Source organism: Bubalus kerabau, chromosome 10 (assembly GCF_029407905.1).
Source record: "Bubalus kerabau isolate K-KA32 ecotype Philippines breed swamp buffalo chromosome 10, PCC_UOA_SB_1v2, whole genome shotgun sequence".
Lineage (NCBI taxonomy): Eukaryota > Metazoa > Chordata > Mammalia > Artiodactyla > Bovidae > Bubalus > Bubalus kerabau.
The window spans coordinates 77,878,259-77,900,458 of record NC_073633.1 but is presented as its reverse complement, the minus strand read 5'-3'; the positions used below and the strand labels follow the sequence as shown (position 1 = coordinate 77,900,458).

Sequence of the window (22,200 nt, the reverse complement as noted above, 5' to 3'; positions counted from 1 at the left end):
TTAACAAGTGAAAAGCTGACCAGGAGCAAGCAGGCTTCAGCTTGTGGGCCTTAAAGATACAGGCTCCTGGGAACCCAGGATGCAATGTTGTAACTAAGAAGATGTCGCTTGATTTATAACTTTTAAACATTTAAACATACTGGTATGTAGTCCTCTAGCTGTAATATTGCCCAACACAGTATATAAGGGCCACACCAACCCTAATCGTTCCTTTCTTAGCATTATTTGAAGTTATTTATTTATTTATGTGTAACCGGCATTAGACTGGAAGGCAGGAATTTGACCTATCTTGTTCTATACCACCAAAAATATACATATATAACAGAAGGAAAAAGACAAATTCTAATAAGTAAGGGAAAGGTTAATTTCTTCCAAATACGTAGTTCACTAATGGAAAAAATGATACAGAGAAATAAGAATATTTAAGGTTGGTTATTAGTAAAACACTAACATTGACCTTGGCATGTCTCTATATTAAAATGGGGGCAGGGAGAGAATCATCAAAAAATACAGGCAAAAACTCCCTAAAAGGGAGAACAGAGCTCACAGTCATCATTATTCAAGATCAACAAAACCCCAGAAAATTCACTTGGGATTAGGAAAATTGGGAGTGGTACATTTCTCCTAATCTTTGTGGTTGGAGCAAATTAAATCCAAACAGAGAAGCTGAAACAGCACACATTAGAGTGAAGGCCCTATACATACCCTAATTTTGTCTTGAACCATTGTTATGAAACCCTTCATCAAAACCTCTGGGGTTGGGACACATGGCTTTTTAAGTTTGGAGTTCATGTGTCTCCCTTTGCCTGGCAAAGTAATAAAGCTACCCTTTTTTACTTCAAAAAAAAAGAAAAGAAAATGAGCACACTATATAACTATACTGATAAAGATGTTTATAGGCAAGGAGCTATCTGAAATACTCAAAATCATTGAGCTAGTATACAGAAATCAATGTTCCATATAGTATTTCAAGGTCTTGGAGAGTAGACCCATTCAATAATTCAGTTAAAAAGGTAATAAAAACACTTTAGTATTTCTGAAAGTCATATTGTAATCTCAGACATATTATTTGTTACCACAGTTAGTTCTACATCTCCAATTCTAATCTGCATCACAAGGATTCTAATCTAAATGATAAAGATTTCAGTAGCATTAAAAATATTTTAAATAATCTATGACCCATACAACTTTTCCCTTTCTGATTTTAATTGTTAAAAGAACAAATAATTATTTTTTTTAAGTTCAAATATAGAAGTATGTAGAGAAAAAACTCAAAGTGCTACTTCCTTCTCTTCTACATCTTACTTCCTACATGTTACATACAACTGTCAAGTTCGGCATTTATGTGGCCAGATATTTTTCTACACATTTACAAAATATGTATGTTCAAATTATATACATGAAAACTAATCTTATAAAAAAAGAAGAAAAAAAAAAACAGAAGAAAACATTCCTAATTGCTAGTTCACTTCATCTGGCAACACAGCAACCAAAAGACAGTTATGTGGGCAATCTTTTGCCTCCAAGAGTGCTAGGAACTTTTTCAAACAAAATCTTGTATTCTGCAGAACATAAGAAAATTTGCTGAAAAAGCCTAAATCCTTGGTTATTACCCATTCCCAAAGATGTTTTTATGGTTTTCTTTTGTTTTTTAAAAACCAGAATGGTGCCGGCCCTCTTTCCTCTCTGAAAAACTTATTTTCAGATTCTTTTTTCTATCAAGAATATTTAACCACTTATATTCCTCTGTCAAGACTTTCAATCAACTTGTTTCTTTACATTTTCAAAAGCAAACAAGTCAATTAAAAATCTTGACAAAGACTAGATACAAAAAACCTATAGCTAACATTGTACTTAACGGTGAGAAACTAGAAATTTTTCAACTAAAATCAAATACAAAGCAAGACTATATCCTCTCATTACTCTTTTTCAACATGACACTAGAAGTCTATGCTGATGTAGTAAGACAAGAAAAGGAAATAATGGACAGACAGATTGCAAAGAAAAACACAGAGCTCTCTTTGCATACAGATGACATGATTGTCTATACAGAAAATCCAAATGAATCAACAACAAAAAAAACCTCTTAGAAATAATAATCCATTATAATTATAGCAAGGTTGGAGAATACAATATACAAAAGACTATTGCTTTCCTATATACCCCAACAAAGAACAAGTGCAATCTGAAATTAAAAACAGTATCATTTATGTTCCAGTTCCACTTCAGTCGCTAAATCATGTCTGACTCTTTGCGACCCTATGAACCGCAGCAGCCAGGCCTCCCTGTCCATTACTAACTCCCTGCTGCTGCTACTGCTAAGTAACTTCAGTCGTGTCTGACTCTGTGCGACCCCAGAGATGGCAGCCCACCAGGCTCCCCTGGCCCTGGGATTCTCCAGGCAAGGACACTGGAGAGGGTTACCATTTCCTTTTCCAATGCATTAAAGTGAAAGGTGAAAGTGAAGTTGCTCAGTCATGTCCAACTCTTCGCAACCCCATGGACTGCAGCCTACCAGGCTCTTCAGTTCATGGGATTTTCCAGGCAAGAGTACTGGAGTGGGGTGCCACTGCCTTCTCCTACTAACTCCCTAAGTCCATTGTCTCCCAAACCCATGTCCATTGAGTCAGTGATGCCATCCAACCATCTCATCCTCTGTCGTCCCCTTCTCCTCCTGCCCTCAATCTTTCCCAGAATCAGGGTCTTTTCAAATGAGTCAACTCTTCCCATCAGGTGGCCAAAGTATTGGAGTTTCAGCTTCAACATCAATCCTTCCAATGAACACCCAGGACTGATCTTCTATAGGATGGACTGGTTGGATCTCCTTGCAGTCCAAGGGACTCTCAAGAGTCTTCTCCAACACCACAGTTTAAAAGCATCAATTCTTCTGCACTCAGCTTTCTTCATAGTCCAACTCTCACATCCATACATGACTACTGGAAAAACCATAGCCTTGACTAGACGGACCTTTGCTGACCAAGTAATGTCTCTGCTTTTTAATATGCTGTCTAGGTTGGTCATAACTTTCCTGCCAAGAAGTAAGCGTCTTTTAATTTCATGGCTGCAGTCACCATCTGCAGTGATTCTAGAGCCCAGAAAAATAAAGTCAGCCACTGTTCCCAGTGTTTGCCCATCTGTTTGCCATGAAGTGATGGGACCAGATGCCATGATCTTACTTTTCTGAATATTGAGCTTTAAGCCAACTTTTTCACGCTCCTCTTTCACTTTCATCAAGAGGTGCTTTAGTTCTTCATTTTCTGCCATAAGGGTGGTGTCATCTGCATATCCGAGGTTATTGATAGTTCTCCTGGCAATCTTGATTCCAGCCTTTGCTTCTTCTAGCCCAGCATTTCTCATGATGTACTCTACATATAAGTTAAATAAGCAGGGTGACAATATATAGCCTTGACGTATTCCTTTTCCTATTTGGAACCAGTCTGTTGTTCCATGTCCAGTTCCAACTGTTGCTTCCTGACCTGCATACAGGTTTCTCAAGGGGCAGATCAGATGGTCTGGTATTCCCATTTCTTTCAGAATTTTCCACAGTCTATTGTGATCCACACAGTCAAAGGCTTTGGCATAGTCAAAGCAGAAATAGATGTTTTTCTGGAACTCTCTTGCTTTTTTGATGATCCAGCGGATGTTGGCAATTTGATCTCTGGTTCCTCTGCCTTTTCTAAATCCACCTTGAACATCTGGAAGTTCACGGTTCACGTATTGCTGAAGCCTGGCTTGGAGAATTTTGAGCGTTACTTTACTAGCATGTGAGATGAGTGCAACTGTGCAGTAATTTGAGCATTCTTTGACATTGCCTTTCTTTGGGATTGAAATGAAAACTGACCTTTTCCAGTCCTGTGGCCACTGCTGACTTTTCCAAATTTGCTGGCATATTGAGTGCAGTATTTTCACAGCATCATCTTTTAGGATTTGAAATAGCTCAACTGGAATTCCACCAGCTCCACTAGCTTTGTTCGTAGTGATGCTTCCTAAGCCCCACCTGACTTCACATTCCCGAATGTCTGGTTCTAGGTGAGTGTGAGTGATCACACCATCGTGATTATCTGGGTCATGAAGATCTTTTTTATACAGTTCCTCTGTGTATTCTTGCCACCTCTTCTTAATACCTTCTATTTCTGTTAGATCCATACCATTTCTGTCCTTTATTGAGCTCATCTTTGCATGAAATGTTCCTTGGTATCTCTAATTTTCTTGAAAAGATCTCTAGTCTTTCCCATTCTATTCTTTTCCTCTATTTCTTTGCACTGATCACTGAGGAAGGCTTTCATATCTCTTCTTGCTATTCTTTGGAACTCTGCATTCAAATGGATATATCTTTCCTTTTCTCCTTTGCTTTTCACTTCTCTTCTTTTCACAGCTATTTGTAAGGCCTCCCCAGACAGCCATTTTGCTTTTTTGCATTTCTTTTTCTTGGAGATGGTCTTGATTCCTGTCCCTTGTACATTGTCACAAACCTCCACCCGTAGTTCATCAGGCACTCTGTCTATCAGATCTAGTCCCTTAAATCTATTTTTTACTTCCACTGTATAGTCATAAGGGATTTGATTTAGGTTATACCTGAATGGTCTAATGATTTTCCCCACTTTCTTCAATTTAAGTCTGAATTTGGCAATAAGGAGTTCATGATCTGAGCCACAGTCAACTCCCTCCCAATCATTTATGTTAGCTCCCCAAATTTTGAACTTTTAAGTTAAATCTAACAAATATGTACAAAATCTATATGAAAAAACTACAAAAGTCCCATGAATAAAATCAAAAAAAGAATTAAATCAATAGAGAGATACTCCATATTCATGCACAGGTAGAGTTCACGAAAAGGAAGACTCAATATTTTGAGTTATCAGTTTTTACCATCTTAATCTATAGATTCAATGCAATTCAAATCAAATTGACAGGAAGTTACTGTATGGATATCAACGAACTGATTCTAAAGTTTACATAAAAAAAAACAAAAGGTTGGAATAGATACAATAATACTGAAGGAGAAGAACACAATTGGAAAACGGATGCTACCTAACTTCAAGATTTACTCATAACTACAATAATCAAGACAGCGTGATACTGGTTAAAGAACAGAGGAATAGAGCAATGGAACAAAATAGCCCAGAAGTAGACCCACATAAATAGAGTCAGCTGATCCCTAATAAAAGAGCAAAGACAATACAATGAAGCAAAAATAAGTCTCTTCAACAAACTGGACATCCACTGGGAAAAAAATGAATCTATACATGAACCTTCAGTTCAGTCGCTCAGTCATGTCCGACTCTTTGAGACCCCATGAACCACAGCATGCCAGGCCTCCCTGTCCATCACCAACTCCCAGAGTCCACGCAAACCCATGTCCATTGAGCCTTAGATCCTTAAAAAATTAACTTCAAACTTAACTCACAGGCCTAAATGAAAATGCAAAATTATAAAACTCCTAGAGTATAACACAGGATAAAAGCTATATGACTTTGGGTATGGTGATGACTTTATTGATACAACACCAAAGGCATGATCCATGAAAGATATAACTGATTAGCTAGATTTTTTTTTTAATTTAAAACTTCTGCTCTGCTAAAGACGATGTCAAGAGAGAAAAACTAAAAATAAAAACACCTGATAAAGGACTGTTATCTAAAATACATGGGGGAAAAAAATTCTTAAAAGGTGGACCAAAAACCTTAACAGACAACTCACTAAAGAAGATACAGAAGACACAGACATACCTCATTTTATTGAGCTCTGCTTTATTTCACTTTATAGATACTGTGCTTTTTACAAATTGAAGCTTTGTGGCAACTCTGCATTATCAGATGAGCTAACATTTTTTAGTAATAGAGTATTTTTTAATTAGGGTATGTACTATTTTAGACATATGGCTACTATGCACTTAACAGACTACAATGCAGTGTAAACATAACTTTTATATGCATATTGGGAAACCAAAAAATTATCATGATTCATTTTATTACAATATTCACTTCATTGTAGTGGTCTGGAACTGAACCCACAATATATCCAAGGTATGCCTATATACAGATTGCAAATAATAGATGAAAAGATATTCCACATGACATGGCATAAAAGAAATGCAAATTAAAACAACAATGAAATATACACTAATACCTATTATTATAAAACAACCAAAATGCAATACTCTGACAACACCAAATGTTGATAAACATATGGTGGAACAGGAACTCTCATACACTGCTGGTGGGAATGCAAAATGGTATAGTCACTTTGGAAGACAGTTTGATGGTTACTTATAAAACAAAGCATGCTCTAACCATACAGTTCAGACATTATACTCCCTGGTAGGTAATCAAAAAAGGTGAAAATTACATTCACACAAACACCTGCACAGATGTTTATAGAATCTTTGTTCATAATTGCCAAAACTGGGACAAAACCAAGATGTCCTTCAATAGATAAATGGATACACAAACTATGATATATACAGACAACAGAATATTATTCAGCACTAAAAACAAATGAACTATGAAGCTATGAAAAGACATGAGAGAAACTTAAATGTATATTACTAAAGGAAAGAAATCAATCAGAAAAGCCTACATAGATTCCACCTATAAGACATCTTAGAAAACGCAAAATTATGGAGACAATACACTTGATCTTAGCCAAAAGGCTGAAATGCAATTATGGAGACAATCAAAACAACATGGGTTGTGGTGGAGGAGACACAGTAATTTTAGAGCAGTGAAAACACTTCATGGTATTATAACGATGAACATATGCCATTACACTTTTGTCCAAGCCCACAGAATGTACAACAACAAGAGTGAATCCTAAGTAAACTATGAACTTTGAGTGATAATGATGTGTCAATATAGGTTCATCCTTGGTTTAAAAAAAAAAAAAGACAATTCTGATGAGTGATGTTGATAATGGGTATGTGAGAAATCTCTGTACCTTCCTCTCGATTTTGTTGTAAATTTAAAATTGCTCCTAACAATATAAAAAACAATAATGTCATTTTGGTTTTGTCTTTAAAAGAAAAGTATTATCAATGTTTGCTCAATGTCTATTAACATTTCATTTAGTCATTTTCAGTTTAGTCACTCCATCATGTCCAACTCTTTGCAACCCCATTGACGGCAGCACACCAGGCTTCCCTGGCCATCACCAACTCCCAGAGCTTGCTCAAACTCATGTACACCAAGTCGATGATGTCATCCAACCATCTCATCCTCTATTGTCCCCTTCTCCTTCCACCTTCATTCTTTCCCAGCATCAGAGTCTTTTCACATGAATCAACTCTTCGCATCAGGTGGCCAAAGTATTGGAGTTTCAGCTTCAGCATCAGTCCTTCCAATGAATATTCAGGACTGATCTCCTTTAGTATTCACTGGTTTGATCTCCTTGCAGTCCAAGGGACTTTCAAGAGCCTTCTCCAACACCACAGTTCAAAAGCATCAATTCTTCTGTGCTCAGCTTTCTTTATAGTCCAACTCTCACATCCACACGTGACTACTGCCCCATAGCCTTGACTAGACAGACCTTTGTTGACAAAGTAATGTCTCTGCTTCTTAATATGCTGTCTAGGTTCGTCATAACTTTTCTTCCATTGAGCAAGCATCTTTTAATTTCATGGCTGCAGTCACCATCTGCAGTGATTTTGGAGCCCAGGAAAATAAAGTCTGTCACTGTTTCCATTGTTTTCCCCATCTATTTGCCATGAGGTGATGGGACCAGATGCCATGATCTTCGTTTTTTGAATGCTGAGTTTTAAGCCAACATTTTCACTCTCCTCTTTCACTTTCCTCAAGAGGCTCTTTAGTTCCTCCTCACTTTCTGCCATAAGGGTGGAGTCATCTGCCTATCTGAGGTTATTGATACTTCACCCAGCAATCCTGATTCCAGTTTGTGCTTCATCCAGCCAGCATGTCTCATGATGTACTCTGCACATAGTTAAGTAAGCAGGGTGACAATATACAGCCTTGATGTACTCCTTTCCCAATTTGAAACCAGTCTGTTGTTCCATGTCCAGTTCTAACTGTTGCTTCCTGACCTGCATACAGGAGGAGGCAGGTCAGGTGGTCTGGTATTCCCATCTCTTGAAGAATTTTCCACAGTTTACTGTGATCCACACAGTCAAAGGCTTTGGCATAGTCAATAAAGCAGAAGCAGATGTTTTTCTGGAACTCTCTTGCTTTTTCGATGATCCAACGGATGTTGGCAATTTGATCTCTGGTTCCTCTGCCTTTTCTAAAAGCAGCTTGAACATCTAGAAGTTCACAGTTCATGTACTGTTGAAGCCTGACTTGGAGAATTTTGAGCATTCCTTTGCTAGCGTGTGAGATGAGTGCAATTGTGCAGTTGTCTGAACATTCTTTGGCATTGCCTTTCTTTGGGATTGGAATGAAAACTGACCTTTTCCAGTCCTGTGGCCACTGCTGAGTTTTCCAAATTTGATGGCATACTGAATGCAGCACTTCACAGCATCATCTTTGAGGATTTGAAATAGCTCACCTGGGATTCCATCACCTCCACTAATTTTGTTCATAGCAATGTTTCCTAAGCCCCACTTGACTTCGCATTCCAGGATGTCTGGCTCTAGGTGAGTGATCACACCATCATAGTTACCTGGGTCATGAAGATCCTTTTTGTATAGTTCTTCTGTGTATTCTTGCCACCTCTTCTTAATATATTCTGCTTTTAGGTCTATACTGTTTCTGTTCTTTACTGTGCCCATCTTTGCATTAAATGTTCCCTTGGTATCTCTAATTTTCTTGAAGAGATCTCTAGTCTTTCCCATTCTATTGTTTTCCTCTATTTCTTTGCACTGATCACTGAGGAAGGCTTTCCTATCTCTTCTTGCCATTCTTTGGAACTCTGGATTCAAAATTTAGTCAATTTAAATATCCAATAAACACTACGGAAAATCAATTAATAAAATAATAGACAAGCTTGAGACTTGTTACCCAGATTGCTTTAAAACCTACCTCTTCAATTGCCTTAACCATAAAAGCAATACTAATCCATAAATTAACTTTCTTCTAGAAATGTTACTCAAAAATGTGAGGACATATGTGAATCCACTGTGGAAAAAGTACTTATATCTCTTAAGATCATGCCATGGAAATTTTTTTATTCTAGAATGCATTTCCTTAAATGATATATCTCGTATTTACCACATAAAGTTAGTTTTCTTACCAAAAACAACTCTAACTCTAGAATACACTTCTTCAAAAAGATAAAGTATCACTGACCACACAAAAATTATTTTAAGTGATGTACTAAAGTCATGATGATATAATTAAACTCCACTTTGGCATCATAAGACTTAGGTTGCCATCCAAGCTCTGTCTCTCACAATATGATGAACTCTGAGGAAGTCAAATTCTGTTTTATATCTAAGGTTTTTCCCAGTTTGATAATTCTAAATACCTTGGAGTGTTACACAAATTGTTAATTATTTTCCAAAGAGAAATAAATGTGTTTTCTCTCAATATAACTGATGTTTTATCAGTTTAAATTTTACATTATTGTTGTTGTTCAGTCGCTTAAGTCGCGTCCAACTCTGTGACCCATGAAGCCCACCAAGCTCCTCTGTCCGTGGGATTTCCCAGGCAAGAATACTGGAGTAGTATTTCCTTCTCCATTAAGTTTTCCATATCACTTATGATTACAAACTTTATCTATAGTACAGACTTTTCCTTAATACTTTAATTCCACCAAGAATATTGTAACCATGAGAATTCCCTGATGGTCCAGTGGTTAGGACTCCATGCTTACACTGCCAAGGACCCAGGTTTGATTTCTAGCCAGGGAACTAAGCTCCCACAAACCACACACATAACAAAGGGGGAAAAAAAGAACATTATAACCTATAATATTATATTTACGGATGTGATATAGAAGGTTCTGGAGAAGGCAATGGCACCCCACTCCAGTACTCTTGCCTGGAAAATCCCATGGATGGAGGAGCCTGGCAGGCTGCAGTCCATGGGGTCGCTAGAGTCGGACACGACTGAGCGACTTCACTTTCACTTTTCACTTTCATGCATTGGAGAAGGAAATGGCAACCCACTCCAGTGGTCTTGCCTGGAGAATCCCAGGGATGGGGGAGCCTGGTGGGCTGCCGTCTATGGGGTCGCACAGAGTCGGACACGACTGAAGTGACTTAGCAGCAGCAGCAGCAGCAGCAGCATAGAAGGTTCTATGACAAATGGAATTAGCAATACAAGGCATAAGAAGACACAGATTCCCCAGGATCTCTTCAAAAGTTTATATAATTATGTATAATTTAATATATACTATAAACTCTAAGAGTTTACAGCAATTTTGCCCAAAAAAATATATATTTTCAGCATTTGAGAAAACTAGTTCAATGCTTTTAAAAGCACATATTTTTAAATATATATACATACAAACACATAAATGTATGCACAAAAATATATACAGGTATACAGAGGAAGAGAGGGTCCTTTAGAGCAGTGGTCCCCAACCTTTTTGGCACCAGGGACCGGCTTCATGGAAGACAATTTTCCGTGGACCAAGGGGAGAGGGGAATGGTTTTGAGATGATTCAAGAGCATTACATTTATTGTGTACTTTATTTCTATTATTTATCTTTATATTACACTGTATACTTTATTTCTATTATTAATCTTTATTTCTATTACATTGTGATATAAAACGAAATAATTATACAATTCACCACATTGTAGAATCGGATCATCAGGCATTAGATTCTCATAAGGAGTATGCAACCTAGATTCCTCACGTGCACAGTTCACAGTAGGGTTCACACTCCTATTAATATAATAATCTAATGCTGCAAGTGATCTGACAGGAAGGGGAGCTCAGGTGGTAATCTGAGTGATGGGGAGCAGCTGTAAATATAGATGAAGCTTCGCTAGCTCACCCATCATTCATCTCCTGCTGTGTGGCCCAGCTCCTAACAAGCCAAGGCTTAAAGTTTAACCGAGTTCTTACAGTGTTCCCTATGGGACATTTTCAGCTCCAGAAACAACGATCTCTAAGTCCACAAAACCCAAAGTTACATGGATGCAAAACACAAATTCCCCAAGTAATGACTGGGTATACCACTAAGCGAAGCCACTCCCACTTCCATCCCATGGTTCTAGGATAGACATATTTTACCTACTATTTTTTAGTCGCTAAGTCCTGTCTGACTCTTTGTAACCCCATGGGCGTAGCCAGCCGGGTTCCTCTGTCCATGGAATATCCCAGGCAAGAATACTGGAGTAGGCTGCCATTTCCTTCTCCAGGTATTTTCCCAACCTAGGGATTGAACCCATGTCCCCTGCATTGGCAGGTGGACTCTTTACCACTGAGCCACCAGATAAGCCCATTTTACCTATTGCTGCTGCTAAGTCGCTTCAGTCATGTCCGACTCTGTGCGACCCCATAGATGGCAGCTCACCAGGCTCCCCTGTCCCTGGGATTCTCCAGGCAAGAACACTGGAGTGGGTTGCCATTTCCTTCTCCAATGCATGAAAGTGAAAAGTGAAAGTGAAGTCACTCAGTCATGTTCCAACTTTTAGTGACCCCATGGACTGCAGCCCACCAGGCTCCTCCATCCATGGGATTTTCCAGGCAAGAGTACTGGAGTGGGGTGCCATTGCCTTCTCTGATTTTACCTATTAGGGATTCTCAAAATAACAGTCATACCCATATAAATATTTATGGTACAGAAAGCATCCTGGAGGATTGGTGCCCACCCTTTTAGAGTATCACCTCTAATCCAGCATCTTAGTTGCATGTATGAGCCCATTATGAGCTTCCCTGGTGACTCAGACAATAAAGCGTCTGACTGCAATGCGGGAGACCTGAATTCGATCCCTGGGTTGGGAAGATCCCCTGGAGAAGGAAATGGCAACCCATTCCAGTGTTCTTGCCTGGAGAATCCCATGGACGGAGAAGCTTGGTAGTCTACAGTCCATGGGGTCACAAAGAGTTGGACACGACTGAGCGACTTCACTCATTCACTCACCAATCTAGAGTACAAGTGGAGCAGTTAGTGTTAAGATCAATGATTTCATGAACTTTCATGAAAACATCACATATCTTTTCCAATAGAGTGGGACTCTTGGTAAGAGAAAATGTTGCTCAAGATACCATACTGGTAAATTAAACACTGTGTTAAGTGTTCAGATAGTGGTGCTGGCCACAGACTTAGGAGTATGAAAAGCACACCTCTATTCAGAATGTTGCTTCCCTTGTGGCTCCGCTGGTAAAGAATCCACCTGCAACGAGGGAGACCTGGGTTCAATCTCTGGGTTGGGAAGATCCTCTGGAGAAGAGAAAGGCTGCCCACTCCAGTATTCTGGCCTGGTGAATTCCGAGGACTGTATAGTCCATGGGGTCTCAAAGAGTTGGACACGACTGATTAACTTTCACTACTACATTTAGAATGTTTGTTAACCCCAAACTAAACGAATTGTTCTCCCTCCCAGGACAAGGGAAGGTAGTTTTAGAGGCTGGTGCTTGACATTTCACACTATGATAGCCTTTACCCCACTGGTCAAGGAATCAATTTAGATGTTCGAGCAAATACCATGTATGTCTATTCCAATTATACATCTGAGAACTGAAGAAATGACTACTAGATGAGAACACAGACCCACTGTGAACTAAATCTGAGTCAGTGAAAGTGAACGTCACTCAGTCGTGTCCAACTCTTTGTGACCCCATGGACTATACAGTCCATGGAATTCTCCAGGCCAAAATACAGGAGTGGGTAGCCTTTCCCTTCTCCAGGGGATCTTCCCAACCCAGGGATCAAACCCAGATCTCCCACATTGCAGGTGGATTCTTTACCAGCTGAGTCACCAGGGAAGCCCAAGAATACTGGAGTGGGTAGCCTATCCCTTCTCCAGTGGATCTTCCCAACCCAGGAATCAAACCAGGGTCTCCTGCATTGCAGATGGATTCTTTACCAACTGAGCTATAAGCAAAGCCCTAAATCTGAGTCAAAATGCTATTTATTATAACTTTAGGTGATAATAATAAATATGAGTCTCATGCACCCCTATTCTAATAAAAGGATTACTTTTAGTCCCCACCTGTCAACTGTCAAGTCACATCCTGTGGTCAATAATCACAGGTTTGCAGCCAAAAACTGAATCACTGAAGGTGTTTGGGCAGAGCAAGCATGGAGGAGTAATTGGGCTAAATAATGACTCAGGATCTTATAAAGAATCAAAACTTCAACATCACCAGCTCAGGCCCAGCAAAGACCTGAGACCTGTCCAGTATTCCTTGGACTGCTGTCAAAAGAACGAATTCTCAGATTTCTCTGGTCTTGTCCAGAACCCAGCCCATTAAGTTCAGCAGAGTAGATACAATCATGAAATGACTTTCCTTTCATGACTTTTCATGAAATGACTTTCCTTTCTCCAGAGGATCTTCCTAACTCAGGGATCAAAACCAGGTCTCCTGCATTGCAGGCGAATTCTTTACCAGCTGAGCCACAAGGGAAGCCTACTGGGTGTAGAGGTAACCATAATGTTTTCCCAGCATTTATTATGGAATGAGAATGAGGGGGAAAAAACAAAAAAAAAGGACTTCACCAGGGGAATCAAAAATCCTACGTAATAGTAAAGAATAACAGTTATAAATAAAAAGCTTTAAAGTATGCATAAAATACATGACTTTAGGTAAAATACCTTTATCTGGATCACTTGACCTCCATCAAAATAAAAAATACATCAAAAAAAAAAAATCTAAGCAACTGGCAAACCTAACTTTAAATACATAATCTTATATACAGAGTATCAAAAATGAGATTATATAAACTTTATAAATCTAGAGAGCTAATTTACTAAAGCTTTTTGTAGACACATTCCTACTTCCACTATCCAAATTAATTTCTTAGAACACTATACAACTTCTAAACTGTCTCAAATGTAAGTACACCATTTTTCTCCATTACAAACGCACACACTCTATTCTCATATTTTCCAAGTCGCCCTCTGTGCCCATATATGGTGAATGATATGCAGTATTCCCAATATGTATGCATATTGTCCAAACACTTCAGCCAGTGTCATACTAATTATACATTCTACCATCTTTAATCTCATTTATGGACTCCACTAACTGTAGCCACTCCTCTCTTTCTAAAACAGTTTTCTATATCCTACATATGGTCGTCCTGTTTACCACTATTTCTATCATCATTTTTGCATCTTGAAAATTCTCATAAATGAGCCAGTCATTATCCTAGGCACTTAATTCCATGACTTCCTTAACCCCAATGATCTCTTGCCTCATCACACTTCAGTCACCCACCCTCATACCTTCAAACTCAATCTTGTCATTATCAGTAGATACATCTCTGGATTCTCTATTTCTAGCATCCAGTTATCTAAACACCTCTTCTCTTTTCAGATGTGCCAAGTCGCTTCAGTCATGTCCAGTTCTTTGCAACCCTATGGACTGCAGCCCGCCAGGCTCCTCTGGCCATGGATTCTCCAGACAAGAATACTGGAGTAGGTTGTCATTTCCTCCTCCAGGGCATCTTCCTGACTTAAGAGATCGAACCTGCGTCTCTTATGTCTCCTGCAATGGCAGGTAGGTTCTTTACCACTAGCACTACTTGAGAAGCCCTCTCCTTTCAGACGACCTGCACTAAGTACCATCACTCTGTCCTCTGACCCCACAAGGACCTTCCCACTGACTACTACTCTTCCCTATTCATCACCCCCTCAAGGTCCTAAATTACACAAGCTTAGATTTCAGCACCTAGTATTATAAGCAATCCTTTGCAAATACATTTAACTCACTTGCCCCCTCTCCTCTATTATACTCCTTATCCATTTGTTATTAAACCCATCTATCTACCAGTCCATGCCTATAACTGAGCTGGCTGAATTTTGCTGGAGAAACCATCATCCTTACAGACTGAATTCACTTTAAAGTTATTACCACAGATTTCTGATAAGCATTCAACAACTTCCAGACATTCCTTCTACACTTTCTAAGTAAATGCATTTTCCCAAACTGAGAGAACTATTTCATACTTTCTCTTTTCGCCTCAGACTTCCAACACTTTCTATTCTCACCTCATTCATAGCTGGTGTCTTGGCCTCATACTATATTAATACGGGATGTGGTCAGACAAAAATCACCTCATTTCTAAACACTAATTCTATCAACCCAATTGCTTCTATATTATCTTTATGCACTACCTGCATGCCTTTAAAGTGAAAAAAAAAAGTATTCTTGCTCTTATCTAGGGCCAGCCTCTTCCCTCCTCTTGTGCCTCCAACTCATTCCCAATCTCTACTCAAGTACTTTCATTCTGCAATTTTTCCCTTATTCTCCTGCATTATGAACTTATACCTCTCCTGATTCACTTCTATTGGACTATAAACACATCTCAGTATCAACAACCATTTTAAAGCACACACACACACACACACATTTTACTTTACATTCCTTTCCAGTTACCACCCAATTTCTCTGCTCCCATTCACAGCAAAGTTGCTGAAGCAAGAGTTGTCTAGAATTCTGTCTTCACTGCCTCACCTCTCATTGCTCTAACTCATTCCAATTCATCTTTTATTCCTGACTTTACACTGAAATATTTGTCAAGAATCTCACCAATGTCCTCATTCTTGCCAGAGCCAATAATTAACAGAGAATTCTCTGCCCGTAACCTACACTACCTCTTAGCAACATTAACACAACTGACCACTTCCTCCACCTGGAACATTATATTCTCTAGGCTTCGGTGACCTCAAGCTTATCTGATTTTCCTCTTGCCTACCAGCTCTTTTTCCATTTGTTTTGCTGGCTCCTTGTCCCCTACAAGACATCTAAAAGTGCCCAAAGTTATGTCCTGGGCACTCTTTCCTATAACTGATCACGTATATACAAACTGGCTTTAACTATGACTCTCAGAACTAGACTACAGTCCTGATCTCATTCTTAAGCTCCAGACACAAGTTCTATTACCTAATCAACAACCACTCGGACATCTAGAGTTATCTCAAAAGTAACAGTGTAAAACAGAATTCTTACTTCTTTCACCCTGCTCTACCTGCTTCTCCCACAACTATTACTACTTCAATAAATGTCACCACCACCTAACCAGTTGCTCAATCCAAAAACCTAGAAGGCTTCCTTCATTTCTCTCTTCATAATTCCTCGCATTTAACTGATTTCAAGATCAACTGACTCCACACAAAAAATACATGCTAAAATACATTCACTTTTTGCCATCCCCACTGCTACAAGCCACTGTCACTTACCATCTGAAGTAATGCTACAGACTCCCAACCGCTCTCCTTGATTCTACTATGGCCCCCGACTCACATTCATCACCTTCCCCCAAATTCATCTCTATAGAATTAACTTAGAAATTAGCTTTAAATTAGAAATTAGCTCATTTCACTCACTTGTTCATGATGTTAAAGAGCGTAAAATAAACATGTTACCAGAGCCCTGAAGACCCTTCATAATCTGACCTCAATCTAAATCTCTAGTTTCATGTCCTACCAATTTAAAACCCATCTTCTTTCTGTCCTTTCAACATGCAAAGTCATCCAAGTTTCAAGGCCAGAAACTCTCTTCCCCCCAATTTTCCTATGGATGTCTCTTTGCAGCATTCAAGTCTCAAAAAAAAGTCTCAACACCAAATGTCATGTGTTCACAACGAATCTTATTGAAAAATTGTTCCTACATTTATCTAGGACTAGTCCTTTATTTGTGCCATAATATAATCAAAATTCTTATTAGAAAATGACCTCTCCAATATTTTGAAAGATCTTATCCAATAATATCTCCTCTTTAGAGATGTCTTCTTAGGGTTTCCCTGGTGATCCAGTGGTGAAGAATCCACCTGCCAATGCAAGGGACACGGGTTCCATCCCTGCTCCGGGAAGATGCCACATGCCATGGAGCAACTAGGCCCCCACACCACAACTACTGAGCCCACACTTGAGCCTGCGCTCGAGAGACCACAAGCTGCAAATACTGAAGCCCACAGACCTACAACCTGAGCTCCGCAGAAGAGAAGCCACTGCTTCCCGCAACTAGAGAAAGACCACATGTGGCAATGAAGACCCACCACAGCCAAAAAGAATTTTAATATGAATTAATTAATTAATAGAGATGCCTTCTTTACCACATCTGTAAGACATCTAAAAGTTGAAATACCCAGAGTTATATCCTAAGCACTCTTCTTCCTCCATAAATGATAACATGTAGTACAAATGGCTTTACCTATGACTCTCAACTAGATTTCAGATGTTCTCCTATGATCACCCACTTCAATGATACACACAAATGGAATTAGCAGCAGTTTTTCTACAATTCCTACTTTACCTGATTTCCTGAAATAAAGCATTTGCCCTTTCCTTGCTGCTTCAGTCCTTCTAGCTGGTTTGCAGGTCTACAATTGCTCATATTAATTTCCTAGTGACTTAAAATATCTAGGGTGTTTTGTTTTCCTGACTAAACCCCAACTGATACACATCCTATTCTTTATAGCCCACTTATCAAAATCAATAATTTCATATTTGTTAACTGTGTTTAATATCTGTCTCTCCTGCCAGGGTATTTAACAAGAACAGTATAACATTTGTTATACTCATTATTGAATCCCAAGCCCTGTGTTTCACGACAAATATTGGTTGAATGAATGTAACACCTTGGTACAATAAAGTTCCACTCACTACATCAAACATAACAGCTCCAACTCTCAGAATTCCTCTACTGTCTACCACAATTTAACCCCATTAAAAACAACACCTCTTGAATTTTGTCTTCTCTTCATCTGCTTATTCAGCCACCTCAGGGGTTTGGAATCACTCACTTCAACCTAGCACCTGGTACTTCACATTCTGCACTAGAATATAATCAAGAACTCTCAAGTTGCCTTTTTACTTTTAGATTGTCTTATTTGTGATTAACATGAAATAAGATTATCTCTGTGATGAAACCAATAGTGCAATCTGATTTTCTGATCTAAATATCCAGTTTTGATATTAAATTATCTAATTAGTATCCTGTTATAAAACTCATATAATTAAAACTAATATTAGATCCCCTAAAATGTGTTAATTCATGTAGACAAGTGTTCAACAAGAGAAAATAAAACCGGTTAGCATAAATGAGAGCAAGTATAAAATTGCTCTCTATTTTTGTTTAGTTTTATAGAAAATTTCTATTCATTCAGAAAACAAAAATACTTGAGGAAAACCTATATGCCATAATGGCATTTATTTTGTTGCCAAATTCAAATTCATTTAATAAATATTCAAGATGTGACAGGTACTGTTGATTAACACTGGGGATGCCTCAGTGAGCAAAATAAAGATGCCTGCCCTCATGGAGTTTAACAAAGGGCCTGGAAAAAGATCATGTAAGACAGAAAAGGCTACATATAGGGACTCTGGATTCTACTTGCATGAAATGGGAAGATACTGCAGAGTTTAGGGCAGAGAAGTATCATAATACTTATTTGAAGTATCATTCTGGCTGCTGTGTGGAAATAGACAAAAGGGGCATGAGCAAAACCAAATAAACTAAGTCATGGGCTAGTATCATAATCCAAACAAGAGATAAAGGTACTCAAACCAACATGATAGTAATAAAAATGGAGCAGAAAGTGGTCAGATTCTCACCTTAAACACATTAAAAGAGGAGGAACCAGACACTACCAAGAAGCATGAAAAGACGAACAATCAAGGAAATACACGGCATAATCAAAGTAAAGCACCATTTCACATCTAAAAATTTTTAGAAATTTTAAAGTCTGACAATATCAAATGTTGGCAAAGATAAAAAAAAACAAAACAGATTTTCACACAGCCTATAGGCGAGCAGACTATATAGTCTCTTTGGAGAACAATTTGGCATTTCTTAGTAAAATTTAGCATGTACATGCTTAATTATCTAATAATTCTATTCTAGGTATATAACCTGGAGAACACCTAAACCATGTATACTAGGAGACATGTACAAGAATGTTACGGAAATACTTCTTATAGCAAAAACAAATTTGTAAACAACACATGTCCATTAACAGGAGAATGGGTAAATAAAATACAATAAAATCATGCAGTGGAATACTATAAAACAGTGGAAATAAATTACAACTATATGCATCAACATGGATGAATCTCAAAACTATAATTCAAAACGACAATGTTAAATGAACAAAGTTGCAAAAGAATACATATAGAAATTGGAATCCCTGTACACTGCTGGGATATAAAATAGTGCAGCTACGATGAAACTCCACTAGAGTTATTAAAAGATTAAATGAAATAATGAAAAAAGAACATTCAGTACTATGCCTAGGACACTATATACATTTCTGTAGGAGTGACATTACTTTTTAAAACTATCCTAGATTATTCTAACCCTCCTCTTGACCTACTTTCTCCTGGAAGATTTTGTCATTATCCTGAAAGAAAGATTAGAAAAATCCTTATCAGAAAGTAACTCTCAAAAATCCATTTGAATTTCGCCTTGTGTTTTGGTGTGCCTTATCACAAAGACCAAAAAAAAAAAAAAGTTAAAGGTCAACAAGACTTTTACAAGTCAACCAAGAAGAAAGTTATTAAACAAGAAACCTTTCAAAATTACAAATATCATTAATGACAATCATTCTACTATTTTTAAGCAGATATATTCCAGAGTGCTTTGTAAACGAATAATATAATAATACTATATACTCAACCTCAAGCAGAAATAAAGTTAACTATAATTCAAAAACTGAATTGTTCTTGCCTCCATGATCATTAGAACACCCAGATGGGTCTGACAAATAGTAATTATCACTTGGATTTTTGCTTTCCCTAACCATTCTCTTGGAGAAGGAAATGGCAACCCACTCCAGTGTTCTTGCCTGGAGAATCCCAGGGATGGGGGAGCCTGGTGGGCTGCCGTCTATGGGGTCGCACAGAGTCGGACACAACTGAAGCGACTTAGCAGCAGCAGCAGCAGTAACCATTCTCTGTTTTATATATCTTAAGTCCCTTAGAATAGGCCCCAAACTTGGCCTCAATTCTCCCAAAAGAAAAGGTATCCATGCCTTATGATCCAGCAATCCCACTGCTGGGCATACACACTGAGAAAACCAGAAGGGAAAGAGACACGAGTACCCCAATGTTCATCGCAGCACTGTTTATAATAGCCAGGACATGGAAGCAACCTAGATGTCCATCAGCAGATGAATGGATAAGAAAGCTGTGGTACATATACACAATGGAGTATTATTCAGCCATTAAAAAGAATACATTTGAATCAGTTCTAATGAGGTGGATGAAACTGGAGCCTATTATACAGAGTGAAGTAAGCCAGAAAGAAAAACACCAATACAGTATACTAACGCATATATATGGAATTTAGAAAGATGGTAACAATAACCCTGTGTACGAGACAGCAAAAGAGACACTGATGTATAGAACAGTCTTATGGACTCTGTGGGAGAGGGAGAGGGTGGGAAGATTTGGGAGAATGGCATTGAAACATGTAAAATATCATGTATGAAATGAGTTGCCGCCAGGTTCGATGCACGATACTGGATGCTTGGGGCTGGTACACTGGGACGACCCAGAGGGATGGAATGGGGAGGGAGGAGGGAGGAGGGTTCAGGATGGGGAACACATGTAAACCTGTGGCGGATTCATTTTGATATTTGGCAAATCTAATACAGTTATGTAAAGTTTAAAAATAAAATAAAATTAAAAAAAAAAAAAAAAAAAAGAAAAGGTATCCAACAAAGAACCCAGAGGAATGAACTGTAGTAAAAAGAAATACTGGACCAACTAAGGCTGTAAGCTGGCAAGACAGAGCAAGGTGTGCTAGAGTCCAGGTTTATAAAGGAGTAATTTGCATGTTCTAGAAACTCACAAAACCATAAGTCACAAATCTATAAAGCACAAGGGATTCCTGTACACATTACCACTGAAATATTCCTCCACTCACCTTCCAAAATGTAGTTTAGGTTTATATTGCATTTCCAATCCAAAAGTACATTGTTAACACCTTAAGAAGCATATGGAAACCATTTCCCTGCTCTGTTCCTATATTAAAAATGTTTACTATAAGAGAAACAGATCTCTAAACCTAAACTTTACAACTTACTAAAACAGAAACTCTCAAACTTGATTTATCTACAAACATTCAGTTTTATTATGGAACTATAAGTCTCCACTCTTTCTCCATACTACCTGAAAACATTTCCTATTTCTTAAAGAACATTTATTCTCTCAATTTTTTGTTTCAAATTTCAACTGTAATATATTTGGAGTTCTAACAAGTACATACTTAATACATTTTGTTTTTAATAATTAAATTATTAAACTGTATCAGTAAACCTCTCCAGAATGAAATGTAAATAGTAGTCATATAATGAATGGTACTAACTATTCAATGATTTATTTTTTGTCCTATATCTGAAAGTTTCTCAAAAAGATTTTGAAAAACAAGACACGTACTCAAAAAGTGGTAGACAGAGTACTCTGTATTATTTAACACACACAATATTTTTATATTAACTGAATTATCTTAAGATTTCACCAGAAACAAACATTGCAGGGGGGTGGGTGAGGGGGGGATACTTTAAAAAATAATCAACTTTCTGAACTTCCCTGGTGGTCCACTGATTAAGAATCTGCCTGCCAATGCAGGAAACACCAGTTCAATCCCTGGCCAGGGAAGATTCTACATGCCCTGGCAGAATCAAGCCCATGTGCCATTAACTACTGAGCCCACTCTCTAGAGCCAACAGCCGCAACCACTGAGCCTGTACAGTGTGACTACTGAAGCCCACATGCCGAGAGCCATGAGCCACAAGAGAAGTCAGTGCAGTGAGAAGTCAGAGCACCAAACGGAAGAGTAGCCCCCACGTGCCGTAAGGAGAGAAAACCAGCACGCAGCAACCAACACCCAGCAGAGTCAAAAATGTAATTAATTTAAAAATAATTTTTAGTTTCAAGTTATATTTCTACTTTTGCATGTCAAAATTTTTAATATTTTTCTAAGATTATGAGTTTTAAATTGTAGAGAAGCATAAAAGGATTTTATATTTAAAAGTTAGATTGAACTTCTGCTAAAATCACATAGTACAAATAAAGTTAAACTTTTTACAACAACACAGTACATCATAGGTTAACAGAGGATAAGATTTTTATATTCAGTATTGATTTAACTAAACATAGAAGCCATCAGTAATGAAGTACTATGGTTA

The 22,200-nt window shown here is 38.1% G+C and overlaps 1 protein-coding gene across 5 annotated transcripts in view; it reads right to left on the bottom strand.

The window, feature by feature from the left end:
* MNAT1 (MNAT1 component of CDK activating kinase) overlaps positions 1-22,200 on the bottom strand; it is a 211,384-nt gene that overhangs the window by 157,854 nt on the left and 31,330 nt on the right. The gene's annotated exons all lie outside the window — the stretch shown is intronic.